We start from the raw sequence: 17995 nt of genomic DNA on the forward strand, positions 1-17995 counted from the left end.
ACTTTTGGTCTACGGAGTTGTCGTACTTTGTCCAGTTGAAGTGCAGAAAAACATTGACACCTCTCATGTCAATAATCAGGCGAGTTCTTGTAAGACATTTGATTTTTGCTCTAAATGATTCAATCTCCTCTTCATACTAAAGAAACAATTTATTTCAACTCTTACTCCAACAATAATCCAACCAAAATCCTTCATTGTATACATCACAATATACACTGCGATTATCGCAAAATCCAATGCATTTCGGGTCCTCCCAGACCCTTCATCAGGGGTACAATGAATGATTTTGAATGATAACATTCATCGTTGTGAGTGAATTAAAAGCATACATAAATAAAATATCACTTATATTGTATGGAGAAGATTTTATTGGAGAAGATCACTATAATCCATTTGAGATTTGGAAGAAACACTCCACAGTTTTAAAGCTAAGTGCGCCCGTCTGTCGGGAACGGTTTAGCATATCCTAGTATTCTTGAAGTACTGCTTCAGGCTACCTGGTGGCATGATCCACCACACAATGAATGGACTACTTATTACCTGAGTATGATGGAGGGTCTAAGGGACCAACCATATCAATCACCACCTGCTCAAAGGGTACCACCACTACAGTTAGGGGCACCAAAGGTGCCATGGTCTGGCCACCAGACTAGCCACTGGACAGACAGGCCAGGGATATCTGGCAAAACCTCTTCACATCCTGATAAACTCCTGACCAGTAGAACAGAGGTGATTACCTGTTTTTTTGTCTTGTTGATGTCTAGATGACCCACTAGGGGTACTTCATGGGCTAACTGCTACAGGAAATTTCTGTGCACCTGAGGAACCTCCAGCCTTTTGCTGACCAACAAGGGTCAGCGGGCTCACTGTACAGAAGTCCACCTTCCCAAGCCACCCTGTGTTTTCCAGTTACTCCAGTAGAGACCTGGTCCTGGGCAATCTTCTGCAGGCCCACAAGTGTAGGACACTCAGCCTATGCCTTACAAAACTCGTCCTGGATGGTCCTCCTACCGCATGCACCTCCTGCAGCTCCAGCAGGAACTCAGACTCCAACACCTTATCAGCTTCTGAATGCTCGTCCTCCTATCCAACTGGATCAGGAGTTACTGTCACCATGACAGGTGCCTTCTGAGAGTCTGCCCTTAGTTCTGCTAATGGCCTACTCCCCTCTGGTCTCTCCTCTAGGGTGGTCCCTTTCTCACTGTGAAGCTAGTTTACAATCTGTGCCCTGGTGAGCACAGCTAATGAAGCTCAGGCCATATAGGCCTCCGGCCCTGGTACTAAACTCAGTTGAGCCTCCCTTTATGTCTGGCCCCACAGAAAACACACTTGCTATCATGGGTGCTGCTGGCACTGCATCCTTCACTTGGCATTCCTTGCTTATCTGTCCCTCCCGGTAACACCTAAAGCATTTCACTACATTGGTAGTGAAAGTAGCTGTCCCTCCACTCTCCTTCTGGTGCTGACTGGTCAGCCCATTCCTCTTTGAATTCTGTCCTGGCTGCGAGCGTTGGGAACTATTCTGGCCCTTCCCCTCTGGTTTAGGGAAAGGCTGCTGGGAGTTCTTCTCCCCCTTGGACTTCGAACTCTGTTGCTCCTGCCGCTTGTTCACTCTGCTGGCAAGCCACTTGTCAGCCAACACTGCAAGTTTCTCTGGATCCTTCTAAGTAAGGTTAGACAAGTTCTGTCTGAGAGGTTTAGAGCACTCTTCCCATTACATGATTCTGGGACTGGTAGTCATTTGCTTCCATCCCTCTCACTCACTCATTCCAGTCACGCACTGCCATGGATCTAATTCTTAAATGGAATGCCATCCGCCTCATCATTGTCACAGAACCTCTGTAATTTCTGGGCTGGTTTTAACCCAGACGTCTAATCAGAGCATCCTTCATACATCCATATGTCATATTGTCCTTCTCAGGCATTCTTTCATTGACTCTGTCCCTTCCTAAGGGAGGTGACTCAGTAGAGTTACTGCCCTGGACTGTTCATTTAGCTATTGAGCCCTAAAAGCAAGTTCAAAAGCACGGAACCAGACAAGACTATCCATGCCTGGAACATATATTTGTATTAGTTTCTTTGGTACCCTGGTGATGTTTTCCTTGGACTTGGAATCACTATCACCAGAGCTGACCCCTTTCTCTGCTGCTATTCTCAGCTTCCCTTTCTTTTTCCCAGGCTATGTGCTCCTTCTCCAGTTCCCTATTTCTCTCCCTTTCCTTCTCCTTCCAAGCCCATCGTCTTGTTTGTCCCTTTACCTCTCATCTGCCTGTTGGGCCTTTCTTAGCTTCTCCCCCTCAAATTCTCTTGCCTTCTTCTCTGCTAAATCCTTACCTTCCTGGAGTTTCAGCTGGAGTTTCAGGGTCTCTGCTGGGTCAGTCCCTCCAAAGGAGGTGAATCCTCTGGCAGGGATAAAGTTAACTCTAGAGATAGGGGGATGAAAATGTATAAGGGGAGGTTAAGGGGAAAGTCTAGGGACAGATGTAGGGGAAGCCTACACTAAAGGACTTGTGACATCGGTGCTCTCCCATACGTTTTCCACGTCCTCCTCACTCTGCGCTGCAAAGGCATCTCCCTTAAAGTATTTTCCTATCTGGCTAACCAAGTGCTCCCTGTAATCTGCTAATTTATATATAGCACATAGGTATCTACTGAACTAATTAGCTGCCCACCAATATGATGACCGGGTTCCTGGGGCACCCAGACAGTTTGGGTTAATGGGCTCCAGTTGCATCAATTGGAGCTATTTGAGGCTGGTGTCCTGGGGCCACAATACTACTCAACCCCAAATGGATAACCATGTACTTCTCTACCACAGTTGACTATCTCAGGGTAGCAAGACAGAGCCATCCAAGTCTAACTCAGGGAGATGAAGTGGGTTAGACATTCAGAATACAGTTTACACCATAATAATAGCTAATACGATCTATGTCCCGTCAGTGCCTTACTTTATAAAAGAAAATTACTTTAATAAACACACAGAAAAAATATCCAACACAAAAAATAAGATACACAGTGAAAACCAGAAGCCTCTCCTGCCCTCTGGTTCTGAGTTTTGACCCCAAACAGTAATATAGTACCTTAGACAATAAGCACTAAAACAACACAGTTAACATTGCATTTAACAGATCACTTTGCACAAGGTTATTCTTCAAACCTAGAGCAATGGTACCAATACTTACATTACAGTGTTGTGTTAGGGCAGTGGTTCCCAAACCTTTTGGACCAGTGGCTCCCTTTACCAATTGGCCTTTGGCTGCGGCTCCCCATTACATCACTTTTATTTGAGCGGGTGGGAAGTTGAAATCACTGCAACAAAAAAAGAGCTGTTAGCTGGCTAGATGAGTCTCTGCTTTGAGACCATATTTTCGATTACGAAGTGTCTTTAAATCTGAATTTGACAGTGCACAGAGAAGCATGGCTCAATGGTTAGAGCGGCAGACCCTGATGCAGAGGTCTGGCCAGGGACCAGGGTTCAATTCCTACCTCGGCGGCTCTTGGACTCAATTTCCCCGGACCTGATAATTCTTGCCTCGGTGCCTAGTCTAATCATGGGTCCCACTCTGGGCAATAGCTTGCTTAGTCTCCACAACGGCCCCAGCAGCGCTGGGATGCCTGGCTTCACCTAGGGGGTGCCCAGGAGTGAACATTTCACAGGAAAGCCAGGATGGGTTCCACAGCGGTATGAATACAGCGCTACGAGACCTCTGGGTAGAAGTGCGCTATATAAATACAAATACATTTACATTTACATTTCACCTCTCCTGCATTGCTTCATTTGTTACTACCAAGAACGTTTTAGATCAAAAGTTACCCAAAACCTTTTGTTTTTAATAAACAAAAAAAGACATACTTTCAGCGGCTTTCTGTCAGCCCTGTTCATCCATTATTAGTCCACTGTGGTGTCATTCACATTTTGCTTCTGCCCACCACAACATATGCAAGGGGGCACAATGTATGCCCACTTCAACAATTGATTTACCTGACTATGAGTAAATGCATTTTGATCTTGCACAGTGTGCACTGTAATGCTCATTCATCAGCCTTCTAGCAGCATCGGTGCACAGCGAAGGGAAAGAGAATACATTAAAATGCCAACTGCAACCCAGGCAGCTCGTTATTTCTGCACACCACCAGATACTGAAAGGGGACACATGTAGAACCAACATTATATCATACGATTGGTAGTTACAGTGATATATCTAAGTAGGGATTCCAGTTGAGAGATTAAGAAGATAGTTGTTGTAATACAATTCGGTTAATACACACACATTGCTGACGTAACAAACAATAGACAGACCCTCCAGGATTTTGCGATTTTGCAATTTGCAAAAAAATCGCGACATCGTCAGTTTTATAAAAGGGACTCACTTTTTAGAAAACTGCCCACAAATTTTGGAGAATTCGGTCTGAAAATGTTGAAAGGTTAAAAGGGACATGTTTTTCATGCCGCAGCTTCTTTCAAAATAATGTTAAAATGTGCGAAGAAGTGTCTGTCAGTTATGGGAGCCAGCAACACCTGCACACCTGGTCTCATGTTAACCTAAGTGATGTGTGGTGAGTGAGGGAGACCTGCCCCTCGGCCGCGAGCGTGAAGCCACCGCCTCAGAGGGCAGCTCGAGATTCAGCTGCTCGAACACCAACCACCTGGGCTGAGTGGGGAAAGTTCGGAGGCAGCAATGACGCTACTTGGCAACAAGTGAAAGTAAGGAAGGTAGGACGGGCCACCGAGTCCCTGCAGGGTTGGTTGTTGGAGAGGCTGAATGATCTGGCCCCCCCTATGGCCCTGCGGGAGACGGCTAAGAGGGTTTCGGCTCCATGGTTCACTGAGGCACTGCGGGCTACACGCAGCCAGTGTAAGGTTGCGGAGAGGGCATGGCGCCTCAACTATGATCCGGGGGCTAGATTGGCCTATAAGTCTATGGTTAAATCATACCATCGCGATATTCTCCGGGAGAAAAGAGACTATCTGGCTAGGAGGATTGATGCCGCCTCCAACTCTTGTAAAGAGATTTTCACGGTGGTCAGGGAGTTTATGGCCCCCAGGTCTAACCTTCCCCAAGGTGTTCCATCGGAGCTGTGGGTTTGTGACTTGGCCAAATTCTTCACGCATAAGATTAAATCTATCCAGGACTCGTTCACAGTGGAGTCTTCAGGGGAGGGTGCGAGTGGGGTGACAGGATCGGCACGGTTGTCCGCGCCGGCTGCGGTTCTCGCAGAGTTCCCTGTAATTTCCATCGATGCCTCCCTAGCACTCTTGGCCAATCTTAAATCAGGTTCGCCTCTAGACCCCTGTCCGGCCAAATTTTTGGCGAAGATGGCTACCGTGGTTAACCCACTGGTCAATCCACTTGTGAATCTGTCTCTTAGTGTGGGGAAGGTCCCGTCGCCCTCGAAAAGGGCCATGGTGATCCCCCTCCTCAAGAAGGCCGGTTCGGACCCAGAGGTTTTGGCCAATTACAGGCCGATCTCCCTTCTCCCAGCGTTGGCTAAGATCACGGAGAAGCATGTGCATGGCGTCCTCTCCAGCTATCTAGAGTCCAGTGATCTGCTTCATTCTTCACAGTCCGGTTTCCGCCCTAACTTAAGTACGGAGTAGGCACTTTTGGAGGTGTCGGAGATCATTAGGGAGACTCTGGATGCTGGAGGTAGGGCCATGCTGGTCATGCTTGACCTATCGGTGGCCTTTGACACCGTCCCCCATGAGGTGCTCCTCGCCAGACTATATGACATCGGTCTGAGGGGGACGGTGTTCAACTGGTTTACATCCTTTCTTGAGGGTCGCCGACAAACGGTCTGGGCCTCTCCGAGCTCCGCCGAGATGCCGCCATTGGGAGTCGGGGTTCCACAGGGTTCTGTGTTGAGCCCGACTCTCTTCAACATCTTTATGACACCTTTGGTGGCACTGGTGGAGTCTTTTGGGGCCCGGATCGTGTCCTACGCGGATGACACGCAATTGCTTTTTGCGTGTGGGAAGGATCAGGCCTTCGATGGAGAGAACATCCGGGGGTGTTTGGAGCTGGTTTTTAGCTGGCTTCAGCGGAACAGCCTTATGGCCAACCCCAGCAAATCGGAGGTGCTGTTCTTCGGCTGCTCCCATGACCCTGATTGGCGTGCGTGGTGGCCCTTGGATAGTTGTCCTCCTGCCCAGGCATCGCTGGTGGCCAAAAACCTGGGAGTAAAGTTGGACAATAGCCTGTCGCTGATTCCACATATTCAGGGTCTGACGGGTACTTGCTATGGGATACTCAAGATGCTCCGGAAGTTCCTACCTTTGCTCACAGAAGAGCATAGGAAGATTACAGTGCAAGCCTTAGTGGGCTCTAGATTGGACTATGCGAACGTCCTCTATATAGGACTCCCGGACTATCTTGTTCAGCGGCTGCAGGTTGTGCAGAATTCCGCGGCCCGTGCGATCTTCGGCCTTCATAGGCGAGCGAGAGCTTCCGCATTGGTGCAGTCGCTTCACTGGCTGCCCATCCGAAAGCGGGTCATGTTCAAGGCTTTGACCTTGGCGCATAAAGCGCTATTTGGCACAGGAGCAAAGTATCTACAACGCAGGTTGGCCTTCTATCGTCCGACGAGATCACTGCGCTCAGAGTCTTTGTTTCTGGCCATGGTGCCATGAGTGAGGAAGGCACGCACTGGGGGTCGCTCCTTTAGCCTGAGGGCCCCTCAGTTGTGGAACACCCTGCCTTTGGCGCTACGATCCTCCTCGAATTTGCTCCTGTTCAGGAAAGGCCTGAAGACCTGGCTTTTTAATCTTTAGGATTCCCTTTTCTTTTTCTTACTTGGTTTGTTGTCTGTATCGGTGTTATGTTTTTTATTCTGAGCTGCCTCGATAAAGCGCCGGGACACTCCCCTGGAGTAGCCGTGCGCTATAGAAATAAATATATAACATAACATAACACCGCCATGGGAGCCAGCCTGAGGGAAACTGAAAGGAATCACGGGCACTTGGGAAATGTAGTCAAGGGGTTCTCCACCTGCTGCCTGCATAGGTCATGAGCGATGACTCTCATGACCACTCTTATTCTTGCAAAGGGCTGATGATCCCCACACACTGTTTTGTACTATGAATTTTATTAAGGTTGCTTTAAGGCTAAGGAATTCAAGAGGGCGGTGTTGAATGAACTTTTCGGTCAACTGTCTCCAACCATGTGCAATGAATTGTATTTTATCGATTTTAACTATGTAAAATGTACTTTTATGGTATTTTCTAAGTACCGAATAAAGGATTATTGATTGATTGATTGACTCTCAAGCATAAACTACGCTATGGGATTTAAAAGGCATTTGGATATAATGCCAGGACAGTCGGCTTTTCACAACACATAAACCTGTAATTGCTTCTCCGTATGAAGGCATTAATGCAAAGTGCTTAAATAAAAATTACAGTGAATACAATCAGATGTGTTTGTGTCCTAGGCGACTGTGGTGTCCAGGTTGCATTGTCTAGTATTTTGTCTGTTCACACTAACGCATGCACGACGCCAGGCATATCAAATGAACGGGGATTTATTTCAGTGGGAGAAAAATGTGTACTGCTGCCTCATTCTAATCTCAGTGTAAATCTCCTCGCCAATGTTGGGTTCCCCTCAGGCAGGAGAGAGTGAGGTGGGCCTCAGGGGACAGATGGGGGGGAATAATATATATATATATATATATATATAGATATATATATATCTATATATATATATATATATATAGATTATATATATCTATATATATATATAGATATATATATATATATATATACACATATATATATATATCTATATATCTATATAGATATATAGATATATATATATATATATATATATATATATATATATATATATAGGCGCCTCAGGGAGGAGAACGAGGAGTATGAAGCCTCAGGAAGTTCAGACAGAGGGATGCCTCAGGGCCAGGCGAGGAGCTTGTGTGGCTGTGTTCTTTTTTAAACCAGGACCACAGCTACCAGAACTCAAAGTAAAAAGGCATGGCATGAGACATCCATACATCCGCCTTCCACAGCCTCCGACTCACGCGCACACTGCCCCCTTCCCTTTCCTCTCCATAATATGCTGTTTCCTCCAGCTTTCATTTGTCACCTGCACGTCTTATACCGCTACAAACTGTGTGTCACAACTCTGCCCACTTCCAGGGTCTCACCCTTTTCCAGGGGGCACACCTTATATCTGGCACACTTTATGTCTGCCGCACTTTAGCAGGTGCACTTTATGTCTGGTGCACTTCCTGCCTGGCACACGTTATGTCTGGTGCACTAAATGTTGCCTCCTACACATTATGTCTGTTGGTGCACTTTAAACCTGCCACACTACATTCTGCATGGCACGCATTATCTCTCTTTAAGCTTAGCACACTTTCTGCTTGTCACGCAACCTGTCTGGGGCACTTTAAACCTCACACACCTTCTGCGTGGTACACATTATGTCTGGGGGGCGCACTTTATTCCTGCCACACTACATTCTGCATGGCATGCATTATCTCTGTTTAAGCCTCTCACACTTTCTGCCTACAAAAAGAACAAATGATGGACAACATACTGAACAATGTCAAACACTCACCCCCAGTACGAAGAGGTCAGGAAGGGGGCAGAGCTTAAACATCACTCAACATTTTGTTCTCCACTGGAAGAGATATGTTGGATGAATTTAAACTCAAAGTCTGCCTCATCCAAAGAACTCACGGTTAAGTAGTGAGGAAGCAGAATCTACTGTTAAGTTGATATTGCAAATTTTTGAGTTATATCATTGTGTTCTCCTCTGCACATAGTTCACTAAATGTCAGTTCTGCTGCTAAAAGTTTCTCGAAGGCTTGAAAACACCTACCAATTCTTGGACAGCACTCCTAGGAGGTGAGTTTGATGCAAATAAACATAACCTCTTTGGAGTATCATGAATTTATCCTGTCTTCAGCAGTCTTTGTCAGAGTTGGAATGGTTGGCGGATGAGACTAGTTTCGCTCTTCATTAGTTGGGGCATAGTTTAAACCAGCGCCACTTTGCCAGAGTCCACTTTATATCTATTTGCCTATTTCACCCAAGGGGTGGCAAGACTCCCTACATGGAGTAATTTCTCTGCAACTGAAAATAAATATATATTTGGGTATGTGAGAGTTTCCTTTCAGGAATATCATTAATCTTTCCTTTGTGAGGACAGGGGCACAGTTGTGATTTCTGATCAGACCATCGCTAAGTAATATTTGTATAAGATTTACCTTATGCCTATGTGACTGTGGAAAACTTACTCCACTACCATGAATTTCTCCACCCACAATGATTCTGCACCCAAGGGAAACTGAGGAAGAGCTGTTATGCCTCACAGACACAAGTTCATACATGGGCGCAAGAACATCCCAGGGAGAAATAAGGCCCCCTTCCATGAGGATAGGATTGGAGCTGTGCTTCCGAAAAGCTGCAGAAACTTTAAACATGTCTATTTCAAAGTGGAATTCTCTGCTAAAACACGTTCCATTGATTTAAGGCTGAAAAAGAATGATTACGAGTGAAATAAAGTGCTGCAATAATGCCCTAAAATTTTAATTTTTGTGCAGCAAAATAAACAAGCATGTACAATGTAACGGTCTTGCCTTTGCAAAAGTTAGAGCTATTGGCATTGTAAATGACAAAAAAATTATTTTTGTGTTGGTTTTGAAAACAGATAAATAAATGGCATTGTCATTTACAATGCCAATAGCTTAATCTCTCGCAAATGCGAGACCTATTGCATTTGCACCCACACAGAGCCCCCCCCACACACACAGAGTAAATCTAAATTGATACTTGTTTAGCGCACTACTCACCCGCAAGGGTCTCAAGGCGCTTGTACGAATACCACTGTTCAACCCATCCTGGCTTTCCCTGTGAGGTGTCCACTCCTGGGCACCCCCAAGGTGGAGGCCAGGCATCCTTAGCGTTGTGGGAGCCGTTGTGGAGTTTAAGCAAGCTATTGCCCAGAGTTGCAGAGTGGGACTCCATGATTGGAATAGGCACTGAGGCGAGAATTATCAGGTCCGTGGAATTTTTGAGCTCAAGACCCGCCGAGGCGGGGAATTGAACCCTGGTCCCGGGCTAGACCTCTGCATCAGGGTCTGCCGCTCTAACCATTGAGCCTATATATATATATATATATATATATATATATATATTCACTGAAAAAACCATAGGTTATAGACCATATATAGTTAGGAATTAGCATTTAGAAAACCTTATTTTACTCACACAAAACCATTGAAATTCCATATATAGTTAGTTGCACTAACAATATATCGCGCGCCCGCAATCCACTGCTGATGATGTCACATATTACATCATTCATGACATGGTCAGTGACATCACTGATGACATCACTGATGACAACATCCAGTGATTATGTGTTTCTGTAAAGTTTAAATATGTTTTACATATTGAAGAATGAGTGGATGTATAAGTGTCTGAATGAAGGTTTTAGTAGGTGCGTGATTGACTGTATGAGTGAGTGATTAAATGTGTCTTACTGAATGCACGGGTTAGTGACTAAACTGTCTGAAAGTGTGCATCAGTATGTCTGTTGTTGTGCAAGCTGCTGCATGTATTGATCAGTAGCTATATAAGTAGCTATATGGGTTATTGATTGGTTGCACAAGTATTTGTATGGGAGACTGAGTGTGTGTATGGCTGGCTGGGAGGTGTGTGACTCTGTGCAGATCAATGTGTACTTGTATCAGTGATTCTATAAGAGAGTAAGTATGTGTTAGTATATGTTTCAAAAATGTAAGGTGTTCTGTGTTTAACTGTATAGATGAGAAAATGGAAGTGTGATTGATTCTTTTCAGGACTGACTAGGTGTGTGAGTAACTCCATGGATGAGTGGCAGAGTGTGAGTGTCTGTATAGGTGTATGAGTGCATATGATAGTGTTGTAAAGATGAGTGATTGTATGTATGAATGATTGTATGGGTGAATGAGTGAATGTGTGTGTAGACGTAGGAATCAGTGAGTGCGTATGTAGTAACTAGTATTGGTGTGTCAATGGTTTCAAAAATTATACTCTGTATTTAACACTGGGTGTAACAGAGGTTATATTAAAGTGTGAGGAGATGCATTGTATTGTCACATTAATGATATCATCATTGATGTGACCATTGATGTCAAATGAGATATCATCAGTGATGTCATTTGAGATGTCATCAGTGATGTCATCAGTGATGTCATTTGAGATGTCATCAGTGATGTCACTGACCATGTCATGAATGATGTAATATGTGACATCATCAGCAGTGGATTGCGGGTGCGCGATATATAGTTAGTGCAACTAACTATATATGGAATTTCAATGGTTTTGTGTGAATAAAATAAGGTTTTCTAAATGCTAATTCCTAACTATATATGGTCTATAACCTATGGTTTTTTCAGTGAATTTCATTGGTTTTTTAACAGCTAATATCTGTAGCTGTAAAATGTATTCTTCTTTAAATCCCAAAATATATTTTATATGTTTATTAATAATTTTTTTTTTTTAATATTTTTTTTTCTTCGTTCCCGCTTCGCGAATCGGGAAACTTCCCGTTAGCTGACCTTGATGCCGCGAAATAGACCGCGAGCCGGTAAACGTTTCTTTACCGCAACTGCCGCGTTAGAAAACAACATCGTGACGCCTCCCGTCCACATGACGTTTCGCGTTGTCGCGTGATACGTCATATGACGTGCTACGTTAGCGAACTGGTACGCGAAGCGAGGCGCAAAGGGCAGGTTTCTGGAAGCAAACCGGGAGGCCCTGCAAAGCGCGTAACGTAAACACAGCAGGTCATGTGACTTGGTAATAACACTTTTCATTGCTTCATTTCACTTTTTGTTTCCTAATGATGTAAGACTAGGTCATATAATCTAAAATGAACACTTTTCATTGGTTGAGAACTATTGTTTTTCCCAAATGATGAAAATCCCTCCTTCTTTCCTCACTCTGACTTTCATCATTGTGAGAGAAAGACCCTTTGTTACCAGTGAGCAATGGCTTCTTTAGTAGCTTCAGCTGGTGCTTCCCCACCACCTCCACCACATCCAAGGAAGAGTGGACCACCTGCTCAAGTTATAATTCAGCAAGAAGAGGAAGAAGAGGAACAGGACGAAGAGCACGAAGAGAGGCACTTTTTGCCTGAGGAGCCCAGGACGTCTCACCGGAAAGAAAACTTAATTTGGCAATTTTTTAAAATTCCCAAAGGTCAGAAAAAAGTAAATGCAAGATACGTAACTTGCCTTATATGTCAAGATAGACTGTCCAGAGGGACCGACAAAAAATACAGTTTCGGAAACTACACAATGCATCGCCATATGACTAGGTGGCATCCTAACAACTACAGTGCTGCACAGTTTCGTAACGACCTAGATAATCTCCCTATTATGGCCAGAAGATCTGTTGTACCGGAAGTAACGGGACCAGAGGGCAGGGAGATGGTGCCAAATATACAAACGAGATTTCGTGAAGTAAAACAAGTCTGCGTACATTGCAGTGGATTCATTTGCTACGGAGAAAGTAGCATCACTCTGATCAACAGAGCTATTGACAATCATACTCATGTTTGTCCGAAACGCCCCAAACAATAAATTCTTTTTTTTTTTTGTTGCTCCTGTTGAGCCCTTTACAATGAATCGTTTTCGTTGCCCCCTCCAAAAAAAATATAAAACTGTTCAGAAAAATTCAAAAAAAGTAAAAAAAATGTTCAGAAAAATAATTAAAAAAATATAAAACAACAAAAACAATTAAAAAAAAGTTCTTTTCAGAACTACCTCCCCGGTATTAAAAAATTGGTACAATATTTGGAACTGTGCCAACCTCTATTTCTCTTAGTTCGCTTCCCAGTTCGCTCGCCGGTACGCGAACCGGAAGCGAACCAAAAAAACAGTAAGTATAAGGGAAGGAAACAGACAGTTATGTTAAAAGAAAGACAGCTATAGGGGAGTAAACTAGAGATACTATTACCCGTAATCCACTGCTGATGATGTCACATATTACATCATTCATGACATGCTCAGTATGTATGGAAAGGGGCAGATTTATATTAACTAGCACATCCCCAGAGATGCACCAGTTAACGTGCACCGCTGCTCTACCACCCACAGTCTGCCGCATTTACAATCAGATAGGACAAAGCTGCATCAAAACCCTGCGCCTGCTTGAAGCAGGCATAGATCTTGACGCAGGTAGGGTGAAAGCTAAAGCAACAACTAAGTGTCGTGTGCAGAACTTGCAAAAAAGGAAAAATGGCGTTTAAACCAATAATGAGCCCATGCTAACTTAACACAGTGTAAAGATATCCAGGATCTACATCAGTTTGGGGTTCACGAACCTGGCAGGTAAAAGGCACTGAGGCTTTGCACCGTGCATATCTCATCCCAAATCATATGTTGTTTGTGAATGAAACAATTTCCCAGACCAAATGCTTTGGATTGGCTACTTCTAAAAAATTAAACACCCCTACTATCCCGGAGTTAGAGGAATATGATGGTTGGAGTAATTTTACTCGGTTGTCCATTAAAGATTTACAGGCCCTACTCCATAATTCTTCCTTTAACATTTCCAGTATAAATCCAAAAGGTTGGCTGCTTTGGCAACGTGCCTTATCCACGGTTTAATAACGCTGCCTTTTGCTTTATATAAGTTTTCAAATTGTATGAAATATATACCAATAGGTTGTTATGCACCTTTAGGTAGTGGTTTTCTTCATGAGGCCTGGTCGCTTCCATACACATACAGATGTTTCAAAGATGATCAAGAAGTTTATCTGAATGGAGAGGAATGCACTGAGACGCCAGATCATTCACTAATGTGTAGGCACATACAGTTACACGGTTCATGCAACAAACACCGACCAAATATGGCTTGCGTGTTGCAAGGCACGCCAGTTCCTGCTATCATCCCCACGTTCAAGTTGTTGGAAAATGGTAGTTATTTGATGCTCAATAATGAAGATTGTTCTGGGTTAATTAAAAGTATTCCTTTTATCGTAACAGTAAGTGAACGGGTTATTTGCTGCAGAAATGTTCTATTTCCTCCCACACATGAACATAGGGAGTTTTCAATCTGGCCACAAATACCAACCTTGGGAGCACATTTCAACGGCATGGCAAGAATAAGAGCTCTTTTGTCTCAGAGAGAGGTGGCCTTGAGTTCGGCCCGTGAAACTTTCGTGCTTCACATAGCGAACACCCGTACAGAGGTGCAGACCCTTTTAAATACAGATTTGCCTTTCCATTTCAGCAAGATGGTTCGGACTATCTTTAACGCGTCCTCCACAAAGGGCCTGGCGCACTTTTTTAAAGTTGTTACCAGTGGTCTCGTGACTTCATTTGAGAAAATCTTTGGAGTCATCACTGCTTTCTTTCATTCTATTTTTTCCACTGTGCTTGGTGGATTCCCATTTTTACTTGCATTACCAGCGGACGCTCTTGTGCTTTTTTACATTTTTAAATATGGATGTCCCTCCTGTGCAAGCTCCCGCCCTGCAGCTGCTGACGCTGTTCCGCAATCGCATGCTTGAATATTATGGCACAATGCCGTTGGCGATATTAAGCACGGCATATGGATTATCTTTTCGATTCTCCTACTTCACCTGTGTCCAGCCTGTATTTCACTGCCTGACCTGTGATTTCGATTGGGCCATTGATTTGTGTCTCTGCGGACCGGTTTCTCCTGACGTCGACTTTAATCAGCTGATGACTCCTATCATTACTCACGAGTTGGTTTGTCCTGGCGAAAGGATTATGGCTGTGGCATTGATGCATGGACTAATTGGTCCCTGGAATTTACTGGCGGCAACACAGTCTTTCTTGGAACAGAGCTTTCTTGAAAACCCACCGAGCTGTCCTCTGATGGTGATAGAGGATCCGGTGCTGGGAGAGCACGTATGTTCTTTTCCGCTTTTAAATTGGATGGCTGAACTCTTTTCGGATGAAGACGGTTACTTCCTATTGGAGGCTGTTGCAGCTTATTTTGCATACACAGTTATGTCATAGACCTTTTTCATGTTTGATATGCTGAGTACTAGCATTTCATTGACAATTCATTGACTTATTTGTCAAGTTTTTATTATTTAGCTTGCCTATTGGCTTAAGCCTCGATAAAGTAGTTGGCTGTTTTATTTTTCTTTAGCATTAAATTTTCCTAGTTTTTAATGTTTTACCTTGCGGACCGTCCACATATAAAGTTGCAATCTGCTCTCATGAGATGCCACTTCTATTATCTTATTCAGTTCGTTTCCGGATCATGGGGAAGTGTCATCTAGATCCTGGATATCTTTACACCGTGTTAAGTTAGCATGGGCTCATTACCGGTTTAAACGCCATTTTTCCTTTTTTGCAACTTCTGCACACAACACTTAGTTGTTGCTTTAGCTTTCAACCTAGTAGTTCATCGTGGTTTACATGAGAATAATATGTTATTGCTCTACTATCTGCTTTGCTTGTTAAACTATATCTGTACAGCGACTGCTGAAGTTTCAAGAACAACACGATACAGAATTGTTATGAGGTCTGATCTCCACGACTTCATACTCATAACATAAGTGCAGCTTCTGCCAATTCTGGGCATGAGGCGGGTTTTATATTGCTTTGCCGAACACACATACACAACACTTGATGCGGTTCACATGAAGAGAGAGCTGGTGTATGCTGATGTGATTCCTTCAAATCTAAGACACTAAAGTATGGGCACGCCCTAAACCAACACAAAGAGACCTTCTTAGCAAATAATATAATATGTGTATTAGGGAGGGTCAGATATAAGCAGCCGCGGGCCGTGGAGGGAGTTACGGTGAGGCAGGGAGGCGGGGAGGGGGAGGGGCAGGGTGGAGCCCTCTCCACCCTGCCCCTCCCCCTCCCCGCCTCCCTGCCCCACCGTAACTCTTTCCACGGCCCGCGGCTGCTTATAAGTGTTGCTAACTCTTATTCATTTACAGCATGTTAACATACTGTCACCATTCGCTTTTTATGTACTAGTAACTATGCTGGTAATTTTGCTACTGATAATATGTGTACTTCTATTATCTAAGATACTACGCCTGAGAAGACGGCATTAGTAAATAAACATTTCAAATACACATGTGTTCTTCTTAACTCCATGTTCTGGTTTCTAAGAAATATATAACGACCGACTGTTCATGAGTTCCACGTATCCTGAGGTACTATAAGTTCATATTCTGGATTGTCTAAACATTGAGAGTTTGTTATATCCAATGTGACACTGTACCTAGCTTGCTAAGGGGTTTTTGATTACTAAGGTGAGTTTTGGGGCACCCTAATTCGCCGAGGTTCCAATCCTCTGTCCACAGTTCTGTGTGAGAACAGAAACCCTGCGACAGGGACACCCCTGAGCCTTGCTGGAGCTTCATCACACTTGCGATACAACTCCAGCAATGCGCCACCTTTACGGCACAGATACGTCACGCATCTCTGCTGTTTTTGCCCCATGATGCGCCGCATTGTAAATGCAGCACACCATAGGTGACGGAACAGCGGCACAGAATGACTAACACATCCCTGGTGATGCGCCAGTCATCATAAATCTATCCCTATGCTTCTTATCTTGTTAGAGATGAACCGCCATATGTATCATCAAAGTTTTTTGCATTTCCTAAATAGCGAACTTTAAGGAATAAATAGCGATTCTTTACCATTCCTAGTTTGCGATGAGCTATTTGCTAATTACAAATTACCCATTCATTTCCATGCAGCAGGAGGCCCATAGGAATGAAGGTGCAATTTGCGATTAGCAATTACCTCATCGCATGGCGCACATAAATTTTGAAAACATTCCTTTACCTCAAAAACGATTTTCAACTCATAATTTGAAAACACTGCACATGGGGAAATGACTTAAAATGTCCTTAAGACACATAAAAGCGTTTTTGATTGCCTTTGCAGCATGTTTCAGTCACCTTTAACATGCCTATGTAACGCAAACATTCAAAATCTAAATTTGCCATGCACAGGTGGGAGCATATTTACAAGCAATTTGCTCCACAGACAAACTTCTTACATTGAAATGGGAAAAATAACATCAGAGACTCTCAATTACCTTATAAAGAAGCAGACACCATTATGTCCTTGTCATCAATATTAAAACCATTGCTTTTTCTCAAAAACGATTTACAAGTCATAATTTGAAAACACTCCACAGCTCCTATGCACATAAAAACCCTGTCAGTACTAATACTTCACATTTTCTCCAATTACAATTTCTCAAAGAAACAAAATCTATTTGTAAAACACTTGAGACAAAGCAACATTTGAAAAACACAACTTTCTTCATAATTTTCTCCTTAAAGCACACTATTTTCTATCTAAATTAAAGAAATCTTTTCTCACCTTAGCAAATACTTTGAGTTTCAAAACAGTCTCAGAAACACACCAATTTGTCTTCAGCAGAGCAAAAGGTATGCACTCCAGAGTCTGCAGCTATCAAAAGCACAGAAATGCTGTAATTCTTCACACATATCTCTCATGTCACCCAATCAAAACTCTTCCCTCACTTTTTTTCAACTGAAAACCCTTCCCCCCTCTGCCATTTCATGCCTTTTCTGCATGGCAACCACGTCTTGGAAGACCTCTGGTGTTTGCAAGTTCACACAACAATGTTGCAATTGAACTCTGAACTCTCAGTGCACCTCATATCCAGTGCATTCTTTCATTTAATGATTTTTTCTTCACCACTCAAAATACATCTTTCAAACAACTCATCCATGCACCCTAACTTTCTGTTTTCAGCAATCAAAATCCACCAATCACTGTTACTGCTTCATTAACACAGAAACTCCACAGTTTTTTTCATTTTAAACTCTTATTTTTTCAACTGCCATTTCATTGCCACACTTCATCTGACTGCAGGAGAACCTTCTCTCACCATGTTTTCCGTCTGGATTGTTGGACATAGTTACATCTATTGGGCTCAGAGGTATGCTGAGAACAGGAATTTACCTAACCTCAATTTACAAGATGTGGAAATTAAGTGGTTTGG

Source organism: Lissotriton helveticus, chromosome 6 (assembly GCF_964261635.1).
Source record: "Lissotriton helveticus chromosome 6, aLisHel1.1, whole genome shotgun sequence".
Lineage (NCBI taxonomy): Eukaryota > Metazoa > Chordata > Amphibia > Caudata > Salamandridae > Lissotriton > Lissotriton helveticus.